This window comes from Triturus cristatus, chromosome 2_1 (assembly GCF_964204655.1).
Source record: "Triturus cristatus chromosome 2_1, aTriCri1.1, whole genome shotgun sequence".
Classification (NCBI taxonomy): domain Eukaryota; kingdom Metazoa; phylum Chordata; class Amphibia; order Caudata; family Salamandridae; genus Triturus; species Triturus cristatus.
Genome location: NC_140581.1, coordinates 912479204 through 912500060, shown reverse-complemented (window position 1 = coordinate 912500060; position 20857 = coordinate 912479204). Strand labels below are relative to the sequence as shown.

The following is a 20857-nucleotide window of genomic DNA, read 5'->3' as shown; positions in this document are numbered from 1 at the left end:
ATTTGTGCTATATTTGGGCTCTTTTTCTTTGGTGGCCATCTTAAGATGTTATATACCCCAATCTAGGCCTAAGTAGCTACACAACCTTTCACCTACATTTGTCCTACCTTGCTCTGCATAACGGTTCTAGCACTGACCTTTTACCTAGTTATGTGCTAAATAAATGTCGAACAGTTTCCTTGAAACTAGCTTCATTTATTATGCATGATGATTCTTAGAAAAGTTCCCTACACATGACGTACATAACAGGATTAACATTCTCTGTATAAAAGTCATGGTCATCTTCATCATACTCACAGCAAATCGTTTGTGTTATGAACCCTGGGGCTATCTTTATGGTATAAAAGAACCATACCTACACTAGATAGACAGAGGAGAAGCTTCCACAAGACAATGAGGTCCCGTCCTGCAGAAGCTACAGCACGCAGCGGTCTGACATTTCTCTCACAGGGTGTCCAACTCGAGACCAAGACGGGGTCCTTTGTTCTCTCCCAACAGGTAATGGGGTTGGCTCTTTCCTATGGGATATGCTAGGCACAATTGGGTAGGATTGTATCGTAAGAGTACGCTCGATTACTGTCATATTTATATGCCTGCATATATTTACTGTTTAGCACTATGGTACAATTCTACCTTCCATTTACTCTGTTAGTGCTTGTAATCTTTAACATTTGCTTCTGTCTAATGATTGTCATGGCAAACGTGTTATACTAGAATGAAGCTGGTTCAATAAATGCTTATTGAAAACGTCCCCATCGTTTCTTCTGTGTATCTCTCTGAGACTAAGTGAGCACGATTGACTGAGCAAAAAACGTACTGTACTGTTTCCACGATCCCTGAAGGATCAAGGGTTGTTATGTTCGATAGTTGCCGGAAACTATTCGCTCCTAGGTAAGGTTAGGGGGCTTATGGAGGCACTGTGAGCTAGCTGGTCTAAAGGCTAACATATCCATCGGGGGTGTCCGGAATCAGTCTAGACACCAGTCCCTTAGTTTATGGTGTCTAAACGCACAGATCCCATGTATCTTTAGGAACTACATGACAGGGAGACGTATTTGTTATGAAGCTCTCTAATTTCCTCATTTACTGCAGTATCCGCAGTAGAAAATGCTTTCAGTTTTCCACTTCGATTCCATCAAGACGAAGTTCATATGTACCACACTTTTGGTATATGTTCAGTATGTTAGCACTCTAGTTGCTCATTAGAACACTGTAGTAAAAATGTTGATCACCCAGGAGTTAACCGGCAGTCTGCTGCTGGTGTTGAAAGCGCATGTTTCAGTCTGAATGTCAGAATGTTTTAACAAAATAGAAGAGGAAGATATTTGAGAACACACTTAATATGTGTCTAAAAGTTTTCTTGCTACAACACTAACCATAAGTGAGATTTTCCTAGCATTGGTGTCTGAAAGGCTAGATTTTATTAAAGGCACGGAGGTGTGTACTATTCTTAACTTCTCCTGCTTTATTAATATTAGAACTTCATTACCCAGAAACCCTGGGAAAAGAACACATTACATCACAATAGAATAACCAATAGAATGTCGAGTAGCACAATAATTTTCCTGACTGAAAGCAACAAACTATTTTTTTGTGAGAGTCAATCAAGATAAGATTTAGAAATTAAAAACCTAACTGAACAGAGAGTCAGAGTCAAAGTCACCAAATCCAAAAGTAAGTTCATCAAGGGAAAAACGGCTAAATCCGGAAATGTAGAAGTGGAAAAAAAGGTCCACCATGAGAAATTTGGAGGAGCAGGGGGTCTAATTGAATCAATTGGATGCTGCCAAACGTGTTGAAGGTGCTGCAACTGCAAATAAAATAAACCCAGGAGGGTTAAATAAAGAGTGGTGGGATAATATTTGCCTCTGTGTCTTTATTTAAATCTAGCCTTTCAGACACCAAGGCTAGGAAAATCTCAATTTTATTACAAGACTGGAGGCTCATATTATGCTTGTTTAAAGCAATGAAATAACAGAATCAGAGGGCTGAGCAACTGGTTCACAATAAAAAGTTCCAAAGGTGTTAACGTTTGACCAAACTGCAGATCTGAGAATATCATGTAAACTTGACCCAGCCCAAAACGCCTTGGAGGCCATAGTCCTCTGGCTTAATGGGCTCCAAAGGAGACAGTGCAATTCCCTTCCAGGGACATGACCCATCTTACTCAACTGGACAAAGTAGGAACAGAAACAGGTCTGTGGGGCTTCTGAAAGGAAATAAGGAGCTGAGAGGATGAGGAACTTCTGAGATCTACAGTTTGCGAAACGGAAGATTTCAAATAATTACCAACACATAAATTGGGCTGAGAAGGGAAAAAAGGGTAGTGAACTGACATCAAATTTGTTTTAATACGTCTATCCACTTGAAAATGTACACCTGAACAATGGTATTGGAAAGAAGACACATCTAATGCTCTAAAATCAGAAACACATTTGAGTGAGACCAAACACAAAAGCATAGTTTGCTTGGCAGACAAATGCTTAAAAGATAAATTGTCATTGATTGGCCATGAAATAAACAAACGTAGAACTAAATCAACATCCCAAGTGACATTGTACTAAGGCACCGGAGGTTTAGCAAAACATACTCCTTTTAATAGTCAAAAAACCATAGGATGTTCACCAATAGGTCTTCCTTCAACTCTCACTTATTTGGCAGATATTGCGGACTTGTATTTGTTGATAGTGCGATAGGCTTTACCCCGGGACGCCAAAGATGCTAGAAAATTAACCAGAAATGCTACATTTGCTAAAATCGGATCAGTGTTCCTGCCCAAACACCAGCTACACCAGACCAACCAGGCTGACCTGTATACCTTAGCTGTGCTTGAAGCCCAGGATTGTTGTATAAACTAGATAAGTTCTTGCAAAATTCCTGGGGTTCTCCAGGGAGACCCGAATTCCACCATGCTATGAGGAACAGAGAGCCCTGAAGAATGAGATTGTGAGGTAGACCCTGAGGCTTAAGCAATCGATCCGCAAAAGGTGGGAATCAAAACAGGAAGGTCCACTGACAGTTCCAGTAACGTTGGGTACCAAGGCTGAGTTTGCCAGTACGGGGTGATTAGTACCAAGGCAGAATGTTGACGGCGAAGATGGGCAAGAACTCCTGAAATTAATAGAAATGGAGGAAAGCCATAAAGAAGAGAGGGTTAGCAAATCCGGTCTCCAACTGAAGAAGGATGGGAGTTGAGTATTGATGTGTGAAGCAAAGAGGTCTACAGACAGGGAGCCGAAGATTGAAGAATGACGATTGAAGACTAAAGGGTGAATTGTATAATCGCTGGAATCGTGAAAATGCCTGGAAAACGAATCTGCTGCTATACTTAACCTGCCTGGAAGATACTCTGCTTTAACAGAAATATTCAGTTGAAGGAAAAATACCTGAAGACTCTTGGCAAGAACTGCCAAAGTTCTGGAATTGGTATCTCCGAGATGGTTTATGTATCTGACCGTTGACAAATTCCACAAAAGTACTGTGCATCTGACCCTCTCTTTTATAAAGGACTTGATAGCCAAGGAACCCCCAAGCATCTCTAAACATTTGATATTCAGTGACGACTCCTGAAGCGACCAAGTACCTCCAGTTGAGAGTTGAACAGATCTTGCGCCCCCATCCTACCCGACTTGCATCTGACTCTAAGACAAGATCTGGGGTGGCAGAGAAAATTATTCTCCCGTCCCAGGCAAAAAAGCCAGTGAGCCATTAAAGGAGCACATCCCTGGATTCTGAATCTAGAGAAACTGGATCTGAAAAAGCCAACCCTCTGCGCAGATGGCAAATCTTCAACCTCTGAAGGGCCCTGTAATGCAGAGGACTGGGAACTATGGCTTGAATGGAGGAGGTTAGAAGCCCTACCATACGGTCTAGAGATCTAAGGGAACATGTGGAAAGAGACAACGCGTGATGTATCTCCATTTTTATTGGATCCACCTTCTGTAGTGGGAGTTGGAGAATGGATTGAGAAGTGTCTATGATGAAACCGAGAAATTCCAGATGTTGAGGCGTAACTAAAGAAGACTTTTGGATGTTTATTAGGAAACCGAGGCTTGACAAAAGATACTGACGAAGATGAAGTTGAGTCAAGAGACAAGATTCATCCCGAACCATTGTTATGAAGTTGTCGAGATAAATAATGAGATGCACTCTTTGATCTGTAAGGAAGGCTACCATAGGTTTGAGAATCTTGGTGAAACACCAAGGAGCTGACGAGGGACCAAAAGGAAGAGTTTTGAAATTTAAAAAGGACTGACCCCATTGGACATGAAGGAACTTTCTGCAGGAAGGGTGGACAGACAGATCTCTGTGATGAAGGATGGTCTCCATCTTGAAATGACGTTAAACAACAAAATTGTTTAAAACTTTTAGATTGATAACCAGAAAATACTCTTTGTTCATTTTGAGGACCAGAAAAAGGGTGCTTAGGAAGCCTGATGGGTCAAAAGAAGTTTCCTCTGTGGCCGGTTTGGAAAGAAGAAACAGTTTTTAGGAAAAATGAAGAGGAGGAGGAAAATAACACTGAATTGGAATCTGATAAAGATCCTTGCAATACCCTTCGACAGTTTGAATAATCCAAGGATCTGCTGAGAAACACAACCAAGCATCTAGACAATATGCAAGCCTGCCTACTATGGGAGGATGACCAAGATTGAAAGTTCTTACCTGGGAGATGATCTCCTTTGTTTCTTTATCCCCTGTTCCGGAATCCACAGGAACGGCAGGGATAGAACTGAGGTTTGTATTCCTGATAGTACTGCTGGCAGCCTTCATTGAAGGAGCCTCTGAAAGACTGGCCCCTTGAGGAATAGCGGCCGGCAAAGTGACTCCTGCCATTGCTGGCCCTGCTAAAAACCTGAGGGGAAAAAATCTTCTTCATAGAAATTTGGGTCTTGTCGATTGTAGCAAAAGTGGAAACGTACTTGCCCATTTCCTTTGTAAATAAATCACCAAAAAGAAGGACCATCTTCTTTTGTTGCCAGACTGTTGAGCTTTGGATTGATTTTCAATAAGAGACTCTTATGCCTCTCTTGGGAAATAAAAGTGTTTACATTCTCCAACAAACAAATAGCTTGTTGAACCCAATTAGAGAGAGTGTAAGGATTCATCCTGATCCTCACCCATCTTAGCCTCTTCGGCCAAATCCAAAATTCTGGTCAAAGGACCCATTATATCCAGACTTCTATCCTGGCAATTGGATCAGGCTCTGTTGACACACTTTTTGGGGTCCTTGCCAAATTTGGTTAAAAATAACAACATATTTGGGTCAATAATAGGGGTATCAGCCACTTTGTTAGGGAGGGAAAGACGGGGGCACTCTGACTTTAACTTATCCCTAGAGGATTTATCTAACGGCTTGCGTATATAAAAGGAAACATAATCTGATTGTCAGGAAGGATCTGAATGTCATTATCACAAGGCGTAAGACAGTGGGACAGCATCGGGTGTTGGTGAAACCTTCCCTCTGCAATTACTGGACTAGTGTCTAAAGGCTATGGACTCCGTTCTAAGATGGCCGCTCAATTTTCCTTACTAACTAATGAAGTTACGAAGTCTCGCGAGAGAGGAGACTTCTTTTGCTCACGGAGCGCGTTTTGCCGCGCACTTCAATTTAGTCACAGTCGAGTGAGGTAGCTTTAGTTCTCGCTCCTCGACTCGAAGTTTCCCTCAGTAATTAAATGTATTTTGGTCATAGCAGGTCTCTAGGTGTAGTTAGAGACATTAGTGAGGGAGTAATTCTGAATTAGTCTGAGCCAATATAATCCTTGGTCAAGTAGAGATAGAACCCAGAGTGGGAGAGTAACTTGACTCCGCCGTCTCCGAAGATATTTGAGGTAATTCCAGGGTCTCCTTACTCCGGTAGGCTTACCGTCGAGTGAAGGAGACCGGCTGCAGTATTTGAAGATAACTCCACACAAGTAAGCCGTTACCGGAGAGATTTGAGAGCACCAGAACTACCACACAAGTAAGCAGATAGCAGAGAGACTTGAGCACACCTGAACTTCAGTCGATGAAAACCGTTCTTCATCTGTTTGCTTCTACCCTAACCCTCCTTGCGACTTACCTACTCTTACCTTCCTCTGTCTACCCTACCCTGTCCCTTTTTGCGCGTAATCCAAGTAACGCAAGAAGGACACAGTGAACTGCATTCTTCACCTAGGAAGCAGCTTAGACTAAAACTTCTGTTCCAGTCAGTTTGTCAACCAGAGTGGCAAGGAAGGCTGGGAGAATTGGTAAGAGGGCACAAGGGTAAGAAGAGTATAAGAATTGAAGAAATGAATAAGACCTAACCAGTTCTTTTATGTGTGTATTAGGTCTTCCTGTAGAACAAAACCAGTGATCATCGAACTGGGAAAATAAAGAGAGGCATAGCTCCTGCAGAGGAACTGGTAGGGTAAAGGTCCAGGGGAAAGCACATTGTCTAATAACACCAGTTAGAATGTTGAATGGAATTTTGTTCCCTTCTGTGCATTAGGTCTTCCTGGGCAATTACTGAAAGACGAAGAGGGAGCCAGTTTTGCACGAGTGTCTCTTTTCTGTCCACTTCCCCTTTCCCCCTGCCTGGAGCAGTTGAGTCAACGCAGCTAGCTCCGGGAGGTGGGCATTGGGAATTCAGCTTCATTCTGCCTCCGTGAAGATTCCGTCTGGCCTTCCTGATAGATTGAAGTGCCCACGTAGTTCCTTCACCTGGGCAGAATGGCAGAGGGTTTCAGTTTAAAGGCTTTAGGAGAGATGTTGGAGGGTATTCAAAGAGAAATAGGGACCTTAAGTGAAGAAAATAAGAATTTAAGGCAAGAAGTAATGGCCTCCAGACAGGAGGCAATATTATTAGCTCAGAAGGTTAGAGAGATATCCTCGGGGGCTACACCCGCTCAAACCTTTCCTAGAGAAACCCAGTCCAAGCAAGACCCGCACACAGTAGCTCAGGTTGTTCACTCTGTTTCCCCCATCATTCCACTTGCCCCTCCCGAAAGATATTGTGGTGATCCACAAAAAGCTCAGCTCTTTCTCACCCAATGTTCTTTGCATTTTATGTGTCGAGCAAATTTGTTCCCAGATGCTCAATCACGGGTGGCCTTCATCTTGTCTTATTTGGGTGGGGATGCTGCTAATTGGGCCATGCCTTTAGTTACCCGTAATGATCCCTTTTTGTATAATTTGGAACAGTTCAAGGCAGAATTCCTTAGGATTTTCGACAGACGCAGAGTTTCTCAGGCTACAGACAATGAGCTCTTAGAATTGCGCCAAGGTAACCGGGATCTAATCTCTTACCTTACTCAGTTCAATAAACTGTTGGTAGAAACAAATTGGCCGGAAGAGAAGAGATCTGCCTTATTTTATCGAGGATTACGTGATGACATCAAAGATACCCTGGCGCAGATTCCAAAACGACCTATGGAATTCTCTGAGTTGGTGGATTTGGTTTTGGAAATCGATTTCCGAAGCTCCGAGAGAAGAGGTGAAAAGAAGACAAAGGATCTTCGCTGGAATTTTCCACGCTTTGATCGGATAAAGACAGAAGCAGGCAAGACTTCAGGTGGAACTGTCGAAAATGAACCTATGCAGATTGGATCTGTCCGGGGACCGCTAAGCAAGGAGGAGAAGGAGCAAAGGAGGCTGAAGAAGTTATGTATGTACTGTGGGGGATCGGGACACTTCGTAAGAGAGTGTCCGAAGAGGCCGAAGTTTTCGAGTTCGGGAAACTCTCAAAACCATCTGTAGGCGGAGTCGCTCAGATGGCGAAGTTGGAAGATCAGACTCCAAAGGTGCATCAAATATCGAATACCCTTCAGACTCGGACACCACATGTAACCCTACAGATGAAAGTGAAATTTCGAAGCCAAGAGATTGAAGGAGTGGCGATAATGATCGATTCAGGTGCCACTGGCAATTTTTGCGACATAAATTTTGCCAAGAAGATGGGAATCCAGGCGGTGCGCAAGGAGCAGAAGGAATCAGTCCGGGCGGTAGATGGTACCAACCTCTCTTCGGGTCCGATCACCCATCACACTGAAATTTTGGAATTAATTCAGTCTAATGGTCATCATGAGGTCCTTCAGTTCAACTTGATCGACGCCCCTCAGTTTCAGTTAATTTTGGGACTCCCCTGGCTAACCCTGCATAATCCAACCATCAATTGGGAGGATCGAACCATCAAAATGGACTCCTCCTTTTGTGCGAAACACTGCTTCTCTTTGGTTTGTGACACCCATGAACCATCCGTGGCCACCTTGTTGTCATTCAGTGGAGAATCCATTGGGGTCATAAACACCTTAGAAATTCCCACAGAGTATAAAGAATTTGAAGATGTCTTCAGTGAACAAGAGGCTGAGAAACTCCCTCCACATCGTTCTTACGATTGTACCATCGATCTCGAACCTGGGGCAGCGCTACCTTGCAGTAGGGTCTACGCTCTAACAGAAGCGGAGAACAGTTATTTGAAGGAATACCTAGATCGTTACTTGGCGAACGGATTTATCCGGCCGTCACAGTCCCCAGTGTCGTCGCCGCTTTTTTTCATTCCTAAGAAGGTGGGATCACTGAGGACTTGTATCGATTATCGTGCCATCAATCGGGTGACAGTAAAGAACCGCTACCCCCTGCCTCTGATTTCGGTCCTTCTAGATCAGATTAAGGACGCCCAAGTATTTACTAAACTGGACCTCCGAGGGGCGTACCATCTCATTCGAATGAAGGAAGGCCACGAGTGGAAGACTGCTTTTAGAACTAAATACGGGCTATTTGAATATCAGGTCATGCCCTTTGGCCTGTGTAATGCTCCGGCAGCCTTCCAGCACTTCATCAATGACATCATGGGAGATTTGGTGGATCGGATAGCCGTGATTTATTTGGATGACATCTTGATATATTCCACCGATCCCAGAGATCACCCTGATCATGTCAAGTTAGTTTTGGAAAGATTACGAAAACACCAACTCTACGTAAAATTGGAGAAATGTGCCTTCAGTGTGCATACAGTGGAGTTTCTGGGATTTGTGTTATCTCCAGGAGGGATCACAATGGAGGCCAAGAAGGTACAAGCAGTGGTAGATTGGCCATCACCTAAGGATGTTAAGGAGATTCAGAGATTCTTAGGATTCGCCAATTTTTATCGGCGATTCATCCAGGGATTCTCGCAGAAGATCATCCCAATTACCAGACTGCTCAAGAAGGGAGTTAAGTTTCATTGGTCGGCAGAAGCAGAACAAGCATTTGAGTTTCTAAAGAAGAGTTTCACTTCGGCACCCATCTTGCTTCATGCAGACCCTGCAGAGCCTTTCTTTGTAGAAGCAGATGCTTCGGATCAAGCGATTGGGGGAATCTTGTCCCAGCGGCACAAGTCCACCGGGCAGTTGCATCCTGTGGCTTACCATTCACGGAAGTTGAATGCAGCGGAATTGAATTACACCATCGCCGAAAAGGAACTGCTGGCGGTTAAGGACGCTTTTGTGGAATGGAGACACCATTTGCTTGGGGCACGGCACACAGTTACGGTGTTCACCGATCATAAAAATCTTCAATTCCTTAAATCAGCAAGAACCTTAACTCCACGTCAATTACGATGGTCTCTTTATTTCGCTGATTTTGATTTTGTGATTACATACCGCCCTGGAATTAAGAATGGTAAGGCAGATGCCTTGTCCCGGATCCAAACTGAAGTTACTGAACATTCTGTGGCTCCGCAACCAATTATTCCTGAATCAAAGATCGTGTGCGCAATGTCTGGAAGCAACTACAAAGAAGGAATCAGAAAGATTATGTCTTTGACGGAAATGGCTGAGTGGGCTAGTCAACAGGAAGGTCGAGAGGTAGTGGATTCCTTGCCGTACCAAGATGGAGCTCTGTACTTACCTACCAAAGAAATGCAAGAACAAGTGCTGAAAGACTGTCATGATCAGCCGTTAGCAGGCCACAAGGGTGCCTTGAAAACTATAGATCTGGTTCAACGGTACTTTTGGTGGCCCAATATGATTTCTCAGATTAAGAAATTTGTGGAGACTTGTGAGGTTTGTGCCCGAGGAAAAGCTAGTAGGCAAGCTCCACAGGGATTGTTACGGCCCTTACCCACCCCACCACATCCTTGGCATACAGTCACGTTAGATTTGATTGTAGATCTTCCACTGAGTAAGGGTTATAACACAATATTGGTAATTGTAGACACCTTCACCAAGATGAGCCATTTTATTCCTGTCAAAGGGGTCCCTTCAGCTCCAGAGTTGGCCAGGCTATTCAGAGAGAACATTGTAAAGATTCATGGGGTTCCCAAGATTGTGATTTCAGACCGTGGCCCCCAATTTGTGTCACACTTTTGGAAGTCATTCATGAAGGGAATGGGAGCGGAGGTCAGGCTTTCCACCAGTTATCACCCAGAGACAGATGGTCAGACAGAGAGGGTAAATCAAGAGCTAGAACAGTATTTACGTCTGTTTCTTTTAGATCAAGGGGGTGACTGGTCAGATTTGCTTTGGATGGCTGAATTCGCACATAATAACGCCAAGAGTGTCTCTACTGGCTATTCTCCATTCTTCTTAAATTTTGGACAGCACCCTAATCCTTTCAGTAATCAGGGAGATTTTGGGGTTCCAACAGTCAACAATTTGTTAACTAACTTAAATCAGGCCCGCAAATCTGCAGAGTCCAATCTCCACAAGGCTAAGGCAGGTTACAAGAAACAGGCAGACAAACACCGGAGGAAGGCCCAGCAGTATCAGGTGGGGGAGTCGGTTTGGTTGTCTTCACGGCATCTTAGGTTAAAGGGAAATAGGAAGTTTCAGCCTCGTTACGTAGGCCCCTTTATTATTGAGCAAGTGCTGGGTCCGGTAACTGTTAAGTTAAAATTACCTACCCAGTTAGGCATCCATCCTGTGTTTCACGTGTCACTCCTAAAGAAGACAGCTCCTAATCTTAGATTAGAGAAACCACCCCCTCCTTTGTTAATAGACAAACATTTAGAGTACGAAGTAAAAGGAGTTTTAGATTCAAAGGAGACAAAAGGAAACTTATTCTATCTAGTCGACTGGAAGGGGTTTGGACCTGAGGAGAGATCATGGGAACCAGCAGATGACGTACATGCCCCAAGACTGGTAAAACGATTTCATGCACAGCATCCTTTGAAACCAAGACCGAGAGATCGGTCTTTGAGAGGGGGTACTGTCAGGAAGGATCTGAATGTCATTATCACAAGGCGTAAGACAGTGGGACAGCATCGGGTGTTGGTGAAACCTTCCCTCTGCAATTACTGGACTAGTGTCTAAAGGCTATGGACTCCGTTCTAAGATGGCCGCTCAATTTTCCTTACTAACTAATGAAGTTACGAAGTCTCGCGAGAGAGGAGACTTCTTTTGCTCACGGAGCGCGTTTTGCCGCGCACTTCAATTTAGTCACAGTCGAGTGAGGTAGCTTTAGTTCTCGCTCCTCGACTCGAAGTTTCCCTCAGTAATTAAATGTATTTTGGTCATAGCAGGTCTCTAGGTGTAGTTAGAGACATTAGTGAGGGAGTAATTCTGAATTAGTCTGAGCCAATATAATCCTTGGTCAAGTAGAGATAGAACCCAGAGTGGGAGAGTAACTTGACTCCGCCGTCTCCGAAGATATTTGAGGTAATTCCAGGGTCTCCTTACTCCGGTAGGCTTACCGTCGAGTGAAGGAGACCGGCTGCAGTATTTGAAGATAACTCCACACAAGTAAGCCGTTACCGGAGAGATTTGAGAGCACCAGAACTACCACACAAGTAAGCAGATAGCAGAGAGACTTGAGCACACCTGAACTTCAGTCGATGAAAACCGTTCTTCATCTGTTTGCTTCTACCCTAACCCTCCTTGCGACTTACCTACTCTTACCTTCCTCTGTCTACCCTACCCTGTCCCTTTTTGCGCGTAATCCAAGTAACGCAAGAAGGACACAGTGAACTGCATTCTTCACCTAGGAAGCAGCTTAGACTAAAACTTCTGTTCCAGTCAGTTTGTCAACCAGAGTGGCAAGGAAGGCTGGGAGAATTGGTAAGAGGGCACAAGGGTAAGAAGAGTATAAGAATTGAAGAAATGAATAAGACCTAACCAGTTCTTTTATGTGTGTATTAGGTCTTCCTGTAGAACAAAACCAGTGATCATCGAACTGGGAAAATAAAGAGAGGCATAGCTCCTGCAGAGGAACTGGTAGGGTAAAGGTCCAGGGGAAAGCACATTGTCTAATAACACCAGTTAGAATGTTGAATGGAATTTTGTTCCCTTCTGTGCATTAGGTCTTCCTGGGCAATTACTGAAAGACGAAGAGGGAGCCAGTTTTGCACGAGTGTCTCTTTTCTGTCCACTTCCCCTTTCCCCCTGCCTGGAGCAGTTGAGTCAACGCAGCTAGCTCCGGGAGGTGGGCATTGGGAATTCAGCTTCATTCTGCCTCCGTGAAGATTCCGTCTGGCCTTCCTGATACTGATACATAGGGAGAAGGGAACCACTCAGTGGAATTGGGATGATGGATGAAAACAGGATCAAACATAGGTTCTCCTGAAAAATCAACCACATTATTTGACTCTGAGAGGAATGAACCCTCAAAAGGAGACGTTTCTCGCCTTTTCTCTGAAGGCCCATTATCATAAGAGTCATCCATAACATTGCCACTGACCCATCATCCTTTAGGTTATTGTCATTGTCACAATCAGTGTCCTATAACATTGTAATGTGAAGGGGAGAGGAGGGGAGCCCCGAAGAAGGAACCTCTCGGCAGGGTCGGATTGGGACCAAAAATAGGCCCGGGCAGCCTCCAAAAAGTGGCCCACATTTGAGGAGCGCGACCTTTCACAAAACATTGCTTGGTTGGCACCAGGAGGCTTATTTTTGGAGAAATGTGTGGTACATTAAGCATTTTTAAGCTTGAAGGGTCAGTAGTATTGGTGAAGACTGGAAACGCTGGAGCTGTGAAAACTGAATACTTATTTCAGTCTCAACACCTTGTACAAGGTTGCAAGAATCCTGCTCTCAATCAAATAGGTCCTCAACTCTGATTATAACATCAATCAGAAATCTAATACAAATCCAAGGGGCAAAAGGGGTTAGGTCAGGATCCCTGTGAAAAGAACCTACATTGACAAATGGAAGAGAAAAAGCGGCTCTGAAATACCTCCTCTTGATTCACTACATAGGGGTTACATAGAATAAAACCTGTTACTTTCAGTAGCGCTCCCCCTTCTTTCTGCCCTCATTTTTATAATACCAGTAATAAATAATACCCATTTATTAACTGGTATAATAAAAAATGTGCCCACCCTCACAGTCATCAGCGAGATTGACCAGGACTAACAATGTCCTAGCCTGGGCCTCTGGATCCTGCCAGGCCTCAAGACCTCTCAATTAGTGGCATGCTGTGGTGTCACTGGTACAGGTAGCCCTGGGCACTTTTGTGGTAATCCCTACCGTGCCCAGCGCTACCCATCAGTCATGCTGTCAGCTATTCCTCTCCCATCTCATCACGCGGGAGAGGGTTTGGCAAGAACATCATTCACCTTATGACAAGATGAGGTGAAAAAGCAAGAAACTGACAGCTGGAGCCAATGCACCACTGTGCAGACTCCAACTTTGTGCTTCAGTTTTTTAGGCTGGAAGAAGGTCTGTATCTGCCCTTAGAGTCTATCCAATACCATCATCTGAAGCCTAGCAGGTCAGGTAGCTGCAGGGAAGTAAGTAAAATAAAACCATGAGAAATGTTGTGTGTGTACCTAAGTGAGACTGAGTGAGTCAGAGAGAGTGGGAATAAGTGAGACTAAGTTTGGATTAGAGAGTGAGTTAAAGTGAGTGTGAGCTAAAGTGACTGAGTGAGTGAGAATGAAGAAAAGTGAAGTCGGTAATTCTTGTTATATGATGTACCTAGGTAAAATGCAGGCACACAAACTGTAATTAATTAATCTTGGTGCAAAGGAAACCTATGGCAAAATACAGGCACTGGCATATTGGAGGTAATTCTTGGCATATGGGATGCACCACCCATGGCAAAATGCTGGTGCTGTCACACTGGAGGTAGTTTGTTGTCTATAGGACACCAGTGGTAAAATGGTGGCACTGATATTAAAATAATTTCTAGCTCAGTCACTTTAAAAGTTACAAAAAACGTGGCGATACATGTTCCTGCGCATTGGAAGGCTCTTCTCAAAGGTTGACTGGTCATCTTTCAGTTGTTATTGCTGTATTGGATTATAAAAGTTTTACTAATGAGGTGAAACGTTTTCCCAGACTGGGATGACAATGTTATAGAGTGACAAAATAATGAAACAATAACATCAGAAAAGTTGCATAATTTGTCTTTTCTTGCCCCAAAATGTAGCCAACTGCTGCTTAATTTGGCCCTCCCTACCGCATAATTCCAATGACAGTGATTCTAATTTATAAGCTGCAAGTAACAAAAGGACATCTGAGCAACAACCAATTGATCTTTGTACGTAAAATACACATCTTTGATCTGCAAGCTACAGGTTGTGTTTGCAGCAGATATATAACCCTCTATGCTAAATTATTGATGAGTTAAGCCTGAATAGACAAAACACGGATCTCTCCAGCAAGTACATGCTACGAGTACAGAAAACAAACTGGGAATGTGCTGGGTAGATTACTTCATGAAACTTGAACTGGCCAGGTCAAGGTGAAAATGGCCATAACACGTGACCGGCCTGGCCTTCCAGCGAGGACTTTCAACGTTTGTGCACTCCTCCACCCCCTCCCATTAAGACTTAAATGTGAAGTCATAGTGGAGGAGGGAGTGGATGAAAGGTGAATGACATAGCTTCGCTTCTGGGACAGGCTGGCCCCATGGGGGCCGAGGTTAGAACTGACAACTAGGTGAGAATGGCCCAGAGGCCACAACAACACCTGGCCTCTTCAGACACAGTGGGAGGTTGAAAAAGGCCCCCAAAAAAGCAGCCCCCTGCCGGCACTTTAGCACTGGCCCATCGGCCCACGCCCGATTGCCCGCATTGGCAATCCGACTCTGCCTCCCGGGTAGGACGACTAATTTTTACAGAAACGCCTTATTCAAAAACACACTGAGGAGCAACACCTTTCTTTTTTTGGAACCATCCAATAAAGAAACAGAAACTGCTTTTTGAACCGAATCTTTAATGAAGGATTTTAAATTTTCTTTCACGAACTGGGTTGCCTCATCCTCATACATGACAAATTGTATTAAAAATACAACAAAACAGTCAGAACTACCAATAAACAGGATGAAAGAGACTTAAAGGTTGACACAACTATATACTGAAAAACCCAAGTAAAAAAAACTGGGAACTATAGTGTTAAATCAAACAGGGAAGCCAAGGGGAGGGTTATAGAAGAAAGAAGCGTGACCAGGGGTGGGGTCTCTATTGGGAAGATCTCACCGGCACCATGAAGAAAGGAGAAAAGCTGGGAGGGGCAAGCGGACGCTTTCAACAATGAGCACGGAGAGCTGACACGTGCAGAAGTAACTGTTGGACTTAAAAAAAAATTCCGGGGTGCGTGGCCAACCAACCGGGGAGCCATCCGATCAGCTCCCTCCCAGGCCCTACGAAATTGAAAGTAACAAGGCACCTTACCAACTTGGTGGAGGGCGCTCCGAGATGCCGGAGTAGTGCTGCACCGGGAGGCGTAGCCTGCTACGTCCGGGGACACAGAGGGCATTTGATTGCAGCCCAAGAAGAGGCAGGCAGCACACAAGCAATGGAGGAAATGGCGGCCACCCGAACGCGAATGACGGGAGCGTGCGGCTGAGGATCTCCCGCGAATGCTGCACTCCGCTCCCGAAAAGCCTTACCGCAAGTGCTAGGGAGGGGAGCAGTTCTGCGGTCCTTGGACTCCTGGGAGCCCCCAGTGAGCATACACGGAGGGGGGCGGACCTGCCCCGGACCTGCCACGGAGCAGCGCGCAGAATGGCTGACGGCGCCCACCCACAAAGCGCATTTGGCAGGTTATGACATCTGCAGTTGCGGCCGCCCTGTCCCCAACAGTGAAGCCCATCCTGCACCATCGGCTCCAGACTGCCGGATGGAGCTGAGGCCTGCCGTGCCCGACCCACCACGAACTGCATGAGTTATTTAACCCCTGGGGTGATTGGGGGTGAATGGTGGTGCCCCAGGGGTGCTCTTCAAGCAGCTGCAAGCTCCTATCTAACCGGAGCTGCGTCTCCACTGGGCTAGAGTGAGTCAAGGTCGCTCTATGATGGGGACAGATGTTCTCAGTGGGGGATGCACATGAGTGGAGTGCCTGAACCCGATATGGCGGACGGAAGGTCCTCTCTCACTGAAGTGTGATTTCTGGTTGGTGCAAGGCGACGACAAGGAAAATCGTCTAGGTGGCAGAGCTGACGAAGCATGCAGATGTGGTGACTGGATGCTTTACACGCTTGAGCATTCTGTCTCTTGTGAGATGTCGAGAAGGGCACGGTGAAGACGGACTCTTCTTGGCCCTGAGGGGGTGGAGCAGTGAGCCTCAGAGAGCGGCGAGGGAATCTCTTCTAGAGATTATTGGGAAGGCGCAGTTTCTACGTACCTGAGAGGCGGCTGAGAGCTGACCGAGTGGAGGGCCCCTTATGCCACCCAAGAAGAACCCCAATAATAAGGTCTCCAACTACTTCACTTCGGCTGGAAGGGGGTCAATAGAAGATGGAGCTACCATGGCGTTGACACGTGAAGACCTCCTGGCCTCTCTACGCGACTTTAAACAAGAACTACGCACCGAGTTACGGGCAGATATCAAAGCAGACATAGAAGCCTCCTTCGAAACCTTCTGCGCGGAGGTGCGTGAGAAATTAGTGACTGTCCAAGCAGATATAGATTCCCTGGGCACTCGCACGCTCGACTTGGAAGCGCAACATCAGGAAGTGGTGGGCAAGATCTCAACTCTGGAAGAAAGCACGGCCGACCTCCGCAAGCAACTTCGCGACTCCTTACTCAAGTGCAAAGATTTGGAAAATCGCTCTTGTCGCGACAACATAAGAGTCCGGGGCCTGGAGGAAGGTTGCGAAGGATCAGATTTAGAGGCGTTCATGGTGGGCCTCTTCTCCTCTACCCTCGGAGAGGGTGGTCCGGAGGTTCGACTGGAGAGGGTCCATAGAGATGGCCCACACCTTTCGGGGAGAACTGCCGCCCACGGGATGTTCTGGCCAAGTTCAGCTCTTTTAAGATAAAAGAACTAGTCCTACAAAAGGCTAGGGCCTCTGAGTCCATCTCTTTTCAGAACACAACGTGCACCCTCTATTAAGATGTAGCCCAAGCCACTCTCCAGCGTTGACAGCAGTTCCGACCGGTCATGGAGCACCTAAGGGAAAAGAACGTCAGGTACCGCTGGACATACCCTTTTGGGATAGTCTTCCTATGGCAAAATAAACAGCAACACTGTGTGGATCTTTCGGAGGCGGTAACCTTGCTGGGTTTGGAGCTTTCCAATACCTCGTCGGTGCAGGAAGGAGGTGGCCGATCGGATCGTCGTAATGGCAGGCAATGGCGCAGAGTGGGAAGAAGAAACACATAAGCTCCAGAATGAGTCCAATGATTGAGAGACCAGAGTGATCCCCAGCTCCTTGTATGGCTGGTCTGATGACTGAATGGGAACCCTTTTGAAGGGAATCCCGGCCATCTTGAGACGGTTGTACCCACTCACCTCTTTCCTTCCCCCACAGAAGGGGTCAGGCGGGGAATCCTGGGGACTTGGATGGAGCGGGGGACTTACATCTTACGCATGTGGCCGGGTTCTGGGTGCCCCGAGGCAGCCGGGGTCCTTACTTCTGATGCCTGACATGGTCAATACGGGAGCACAACGGCATGGTGAAGTCAGGTCAGAAGATGACTTCTATACACAAGGGGGGGGTCTCGAGGGGAAGGATCTAGGGTACCGGGAACTGCTCACATCGTGAGATGGAGCTGTTCTCTATAGACAGTGTTGTGTTTATTCACTGCTCAGTTCAAAATGTCTTAGTTCAAGAGTACTCAGTTTGGGAGGGGGTCTTCTTTGACTATGCAGGATTGCCTTGTGTTTTTTTGCTTTGATAAGGGTTGGGGGACGGGAAATGGTAATGTCCCTAGAGTGTAGTTTAGGTTTGGGATTCCCCTCTAGGAGGAGGTCACCACACACTCATTTTACAAGTTTGTTGCGCTTTTTTAATTTATTTAGATGTATTGGTGCTTTTTTTTTTATTTGCTTGGGGGGAGGAGGAGAGGAGGGTCCAGATGGGGTTAAGGTGGGGGGCGATACCGTTTCTAAGGCAACTGTCTTCCTCATGTTCTCATGGCAGTTAGAGTAGTTTCATGGAACGCTAGGGGGAGGAATTCCCCAAACAAGCGCCAGCGATTCTGGAAATACATGCTTGATCACAATGTTCAAATTATAGCTCTTCAAAAGAAACACACCTCAAAAAATCCGAAGATCAGAGATTGCGCCATAAGGCTCACCCCCACATATTTAGGTCCTCGCACTCTTCGAAACAAAACGGGGCGGCACTGGTGTTTCATGATGGGTTCCTTTTCAGGCTCAGGACACTAAAACGGACAGAAAAGGGAGATACATCATGGTTAGGGGAGATCTTCGAAGTCGCCCTGTGCAGCACTCTATGCACCTAACACAGGCAACAAGATTTTATTCTTTCCTTCCTTATGACTCTAGAAAACTTTGCCCGGGGGGATATACTGCTCTTGGGAGACTTCGATTTAGTCTGGGATTTGGACAGAGATATATCACATTCACACAGGGCTCCAGGGGGGGCATTTGGATCGGAGCTGTGCTCACAACTTCAATGCTTGGGGTTGGTAGATGTTTGGAGGGATGTCAATCCCACGACAAGAGACTTCTCTTTCTTTTCGCACTCCCACAGAATGTACTCCCGTGTTGATTATATCTTCCTGAGCCAGTCCCTGCTACCATCTGTTTTACAATCACAATTTCACCCAATTTGCCTCTCGGACCATGCCCCCTTAGAGATGACGATCACATGGCCAAATCCACGCCCTAAGCATGCCCGATGGTACTTTCCCAACTTTTTATGCAGAGACAGACTCCTCAGAGATGAACTTAGGAAGACTATTAAGGAGTACCTCGAGATAAACGACCCTGAGGACACCTCTCACTCTAACACTTGGGACGACCTTAAGGCAGTAATTCAGGGCAAGTGCATTGAAATGGTCACTAGCTTGCGCTCCCAACAATGTGCGGAGCGCCTCCAGCTCGAAAGCGAACTTAAGTCCGCTGAACAGGTACATAAGACCCAACCCTCAAGACTTATAGATTGTGCTTGGCTCGACGCAGTGACAATGAAAGATCGCACGAAGGGGCCCGGGCATGGATGGCTCTCCTGGACTTGTTCAAAGGTTCGGTTATGGGGGATGGGGGTGATCCGGTGGGGGATGACGGGACCCCGGTTCCTTGAGTGCACTATACAGGGCTTCCCCCCTCTGCTCTTGCGGTACTGTCTGTTGGGATTGCTGGGAGGCGGACTCGACGGGTGGTAGCTGAGGGTTTGATGTACATGTACTTCTGATAGATACGGGCGACATGCTTGGGTGGGTGGGTAGGGAGGAGGGGCTCGTTGGGGGGGATGTTGGGAGATGGGGTGGGGGTATTCTGGCTGTCTCGCACACTCATGGTGGATTACTCCTGTGGATGCACTACCTAGTAGCACGGACATTATTGGGGTGAATGCTGTACAGAGGTAGCTTATGTGCCGGGGTGATTATTGCAAGATGTCCTGATTTGGCTGGGGGGAGGACTATGGGGGACGGGGATTGACTGCATTGTGTTCTGTGACCTAATAAAGTTTGTTTAAAAAAAAAAAAAAAAAAAGAAAAATAAGACCCAACCCTCAAGTCTGACTCTTCAGAAGGTTACGTCAATAAAGGGGAAACTACAGGCCATTTACACTAATGGAGCCGAAAAATCTATCTTACGGTTGCAAGCCAGTGGTTATGAGAGTGGGAATAAGGTGGGCACCTTATTGGCGCGCAAATTACGGGCCAAACAGGAATGTGAGTACATCAAACACATAATAGATGGCAACGGCATCTCTCACAGATCGGAGGAGGGTAAGGCTGGAGCCTTTGAAGATTTTTATAGAGCCCTGTATACCTCGGAGGCCTCTGGGTCGAATGACCCCTAGGGCTACTTAGATGCACTAGACCTCCCTCAGGTAGGGGTGCGAACCAATGAAGAGATGTCGCAGCCTATCTCTGTTGAAGAAGTGCAAAAGGCGATAGATTCCCTTAAACTCCCAAAAGCTCCCGGACCGGATGGTTTTTCAGCCCACTTCTATCGTACCTTCGCACCGAAGCTTGTCCCCTTCCTAACTACTCTATTTAATTCCATCGCTTCTACTCACAAGGTTACTCCTTCCATGGGAGAGGCGATAGTGGTTGTAATTCCTAAACCTGGTAAGGATCCAGCACACTGCTCCTCATATCGCCCGATCGCTTTGTTGAACCTTGATGCCAAAATGTATTCCAAAATCCTGGCTACACGTTTGGATTCTATCTTACCTGCGCTCATGGATCCGGATCAATCTGGATTTATTAAGTGGAGGCAAACTCATGACAACTTGAGGCGCATTATTCATATCATCGAAAAGGCCAACAAGAAAAATATTCCCGCAGCGCTCCTCTCGCTAGATGCGGAGAAAGCTTTTGACTGCGTGGAATGGCCCTTCTTATTTAAAGTACTTCAGCGCTTTGGCTTCAGCGACACCTTAATTGAGATGATTCGCGCTAGCTATCACTCTCCTCGTTCTCGGGTCCTTGTCAATGGAGTGGCGTCCTCCCCATTCCCCCTGACACGTGGGACGAGGCAGGGATGTCCCCTTTCCCCCTCCTCTTTGCCTTGAGCATTGAACCTCTGACGCATAGGATCAGGGGAAATGA

At 46.0% G+C, this 20857-nt stretch overlaps 1 long non-coding RNA gene and 1 pseudogene across 1 annotated transcript in view; one reads left to right on the top strand and one right to left on the bottom strand.

Moving 5' to 3' along the window:
• LOC146866090 (uncharacterized) overlaps positions 1-5259 on the bottom strand; it is a 90913-nt pseudogene extending 85654 nt beyond the window's left edge.
• The window catches only part of LOC146866089 (uncharacterized), a 186823-nt gene that overhangs the window by 102827 nt on the left and 63139 nt on the right, over positions 1-20857 (top strand). The window lies entirely within an intron of this gene.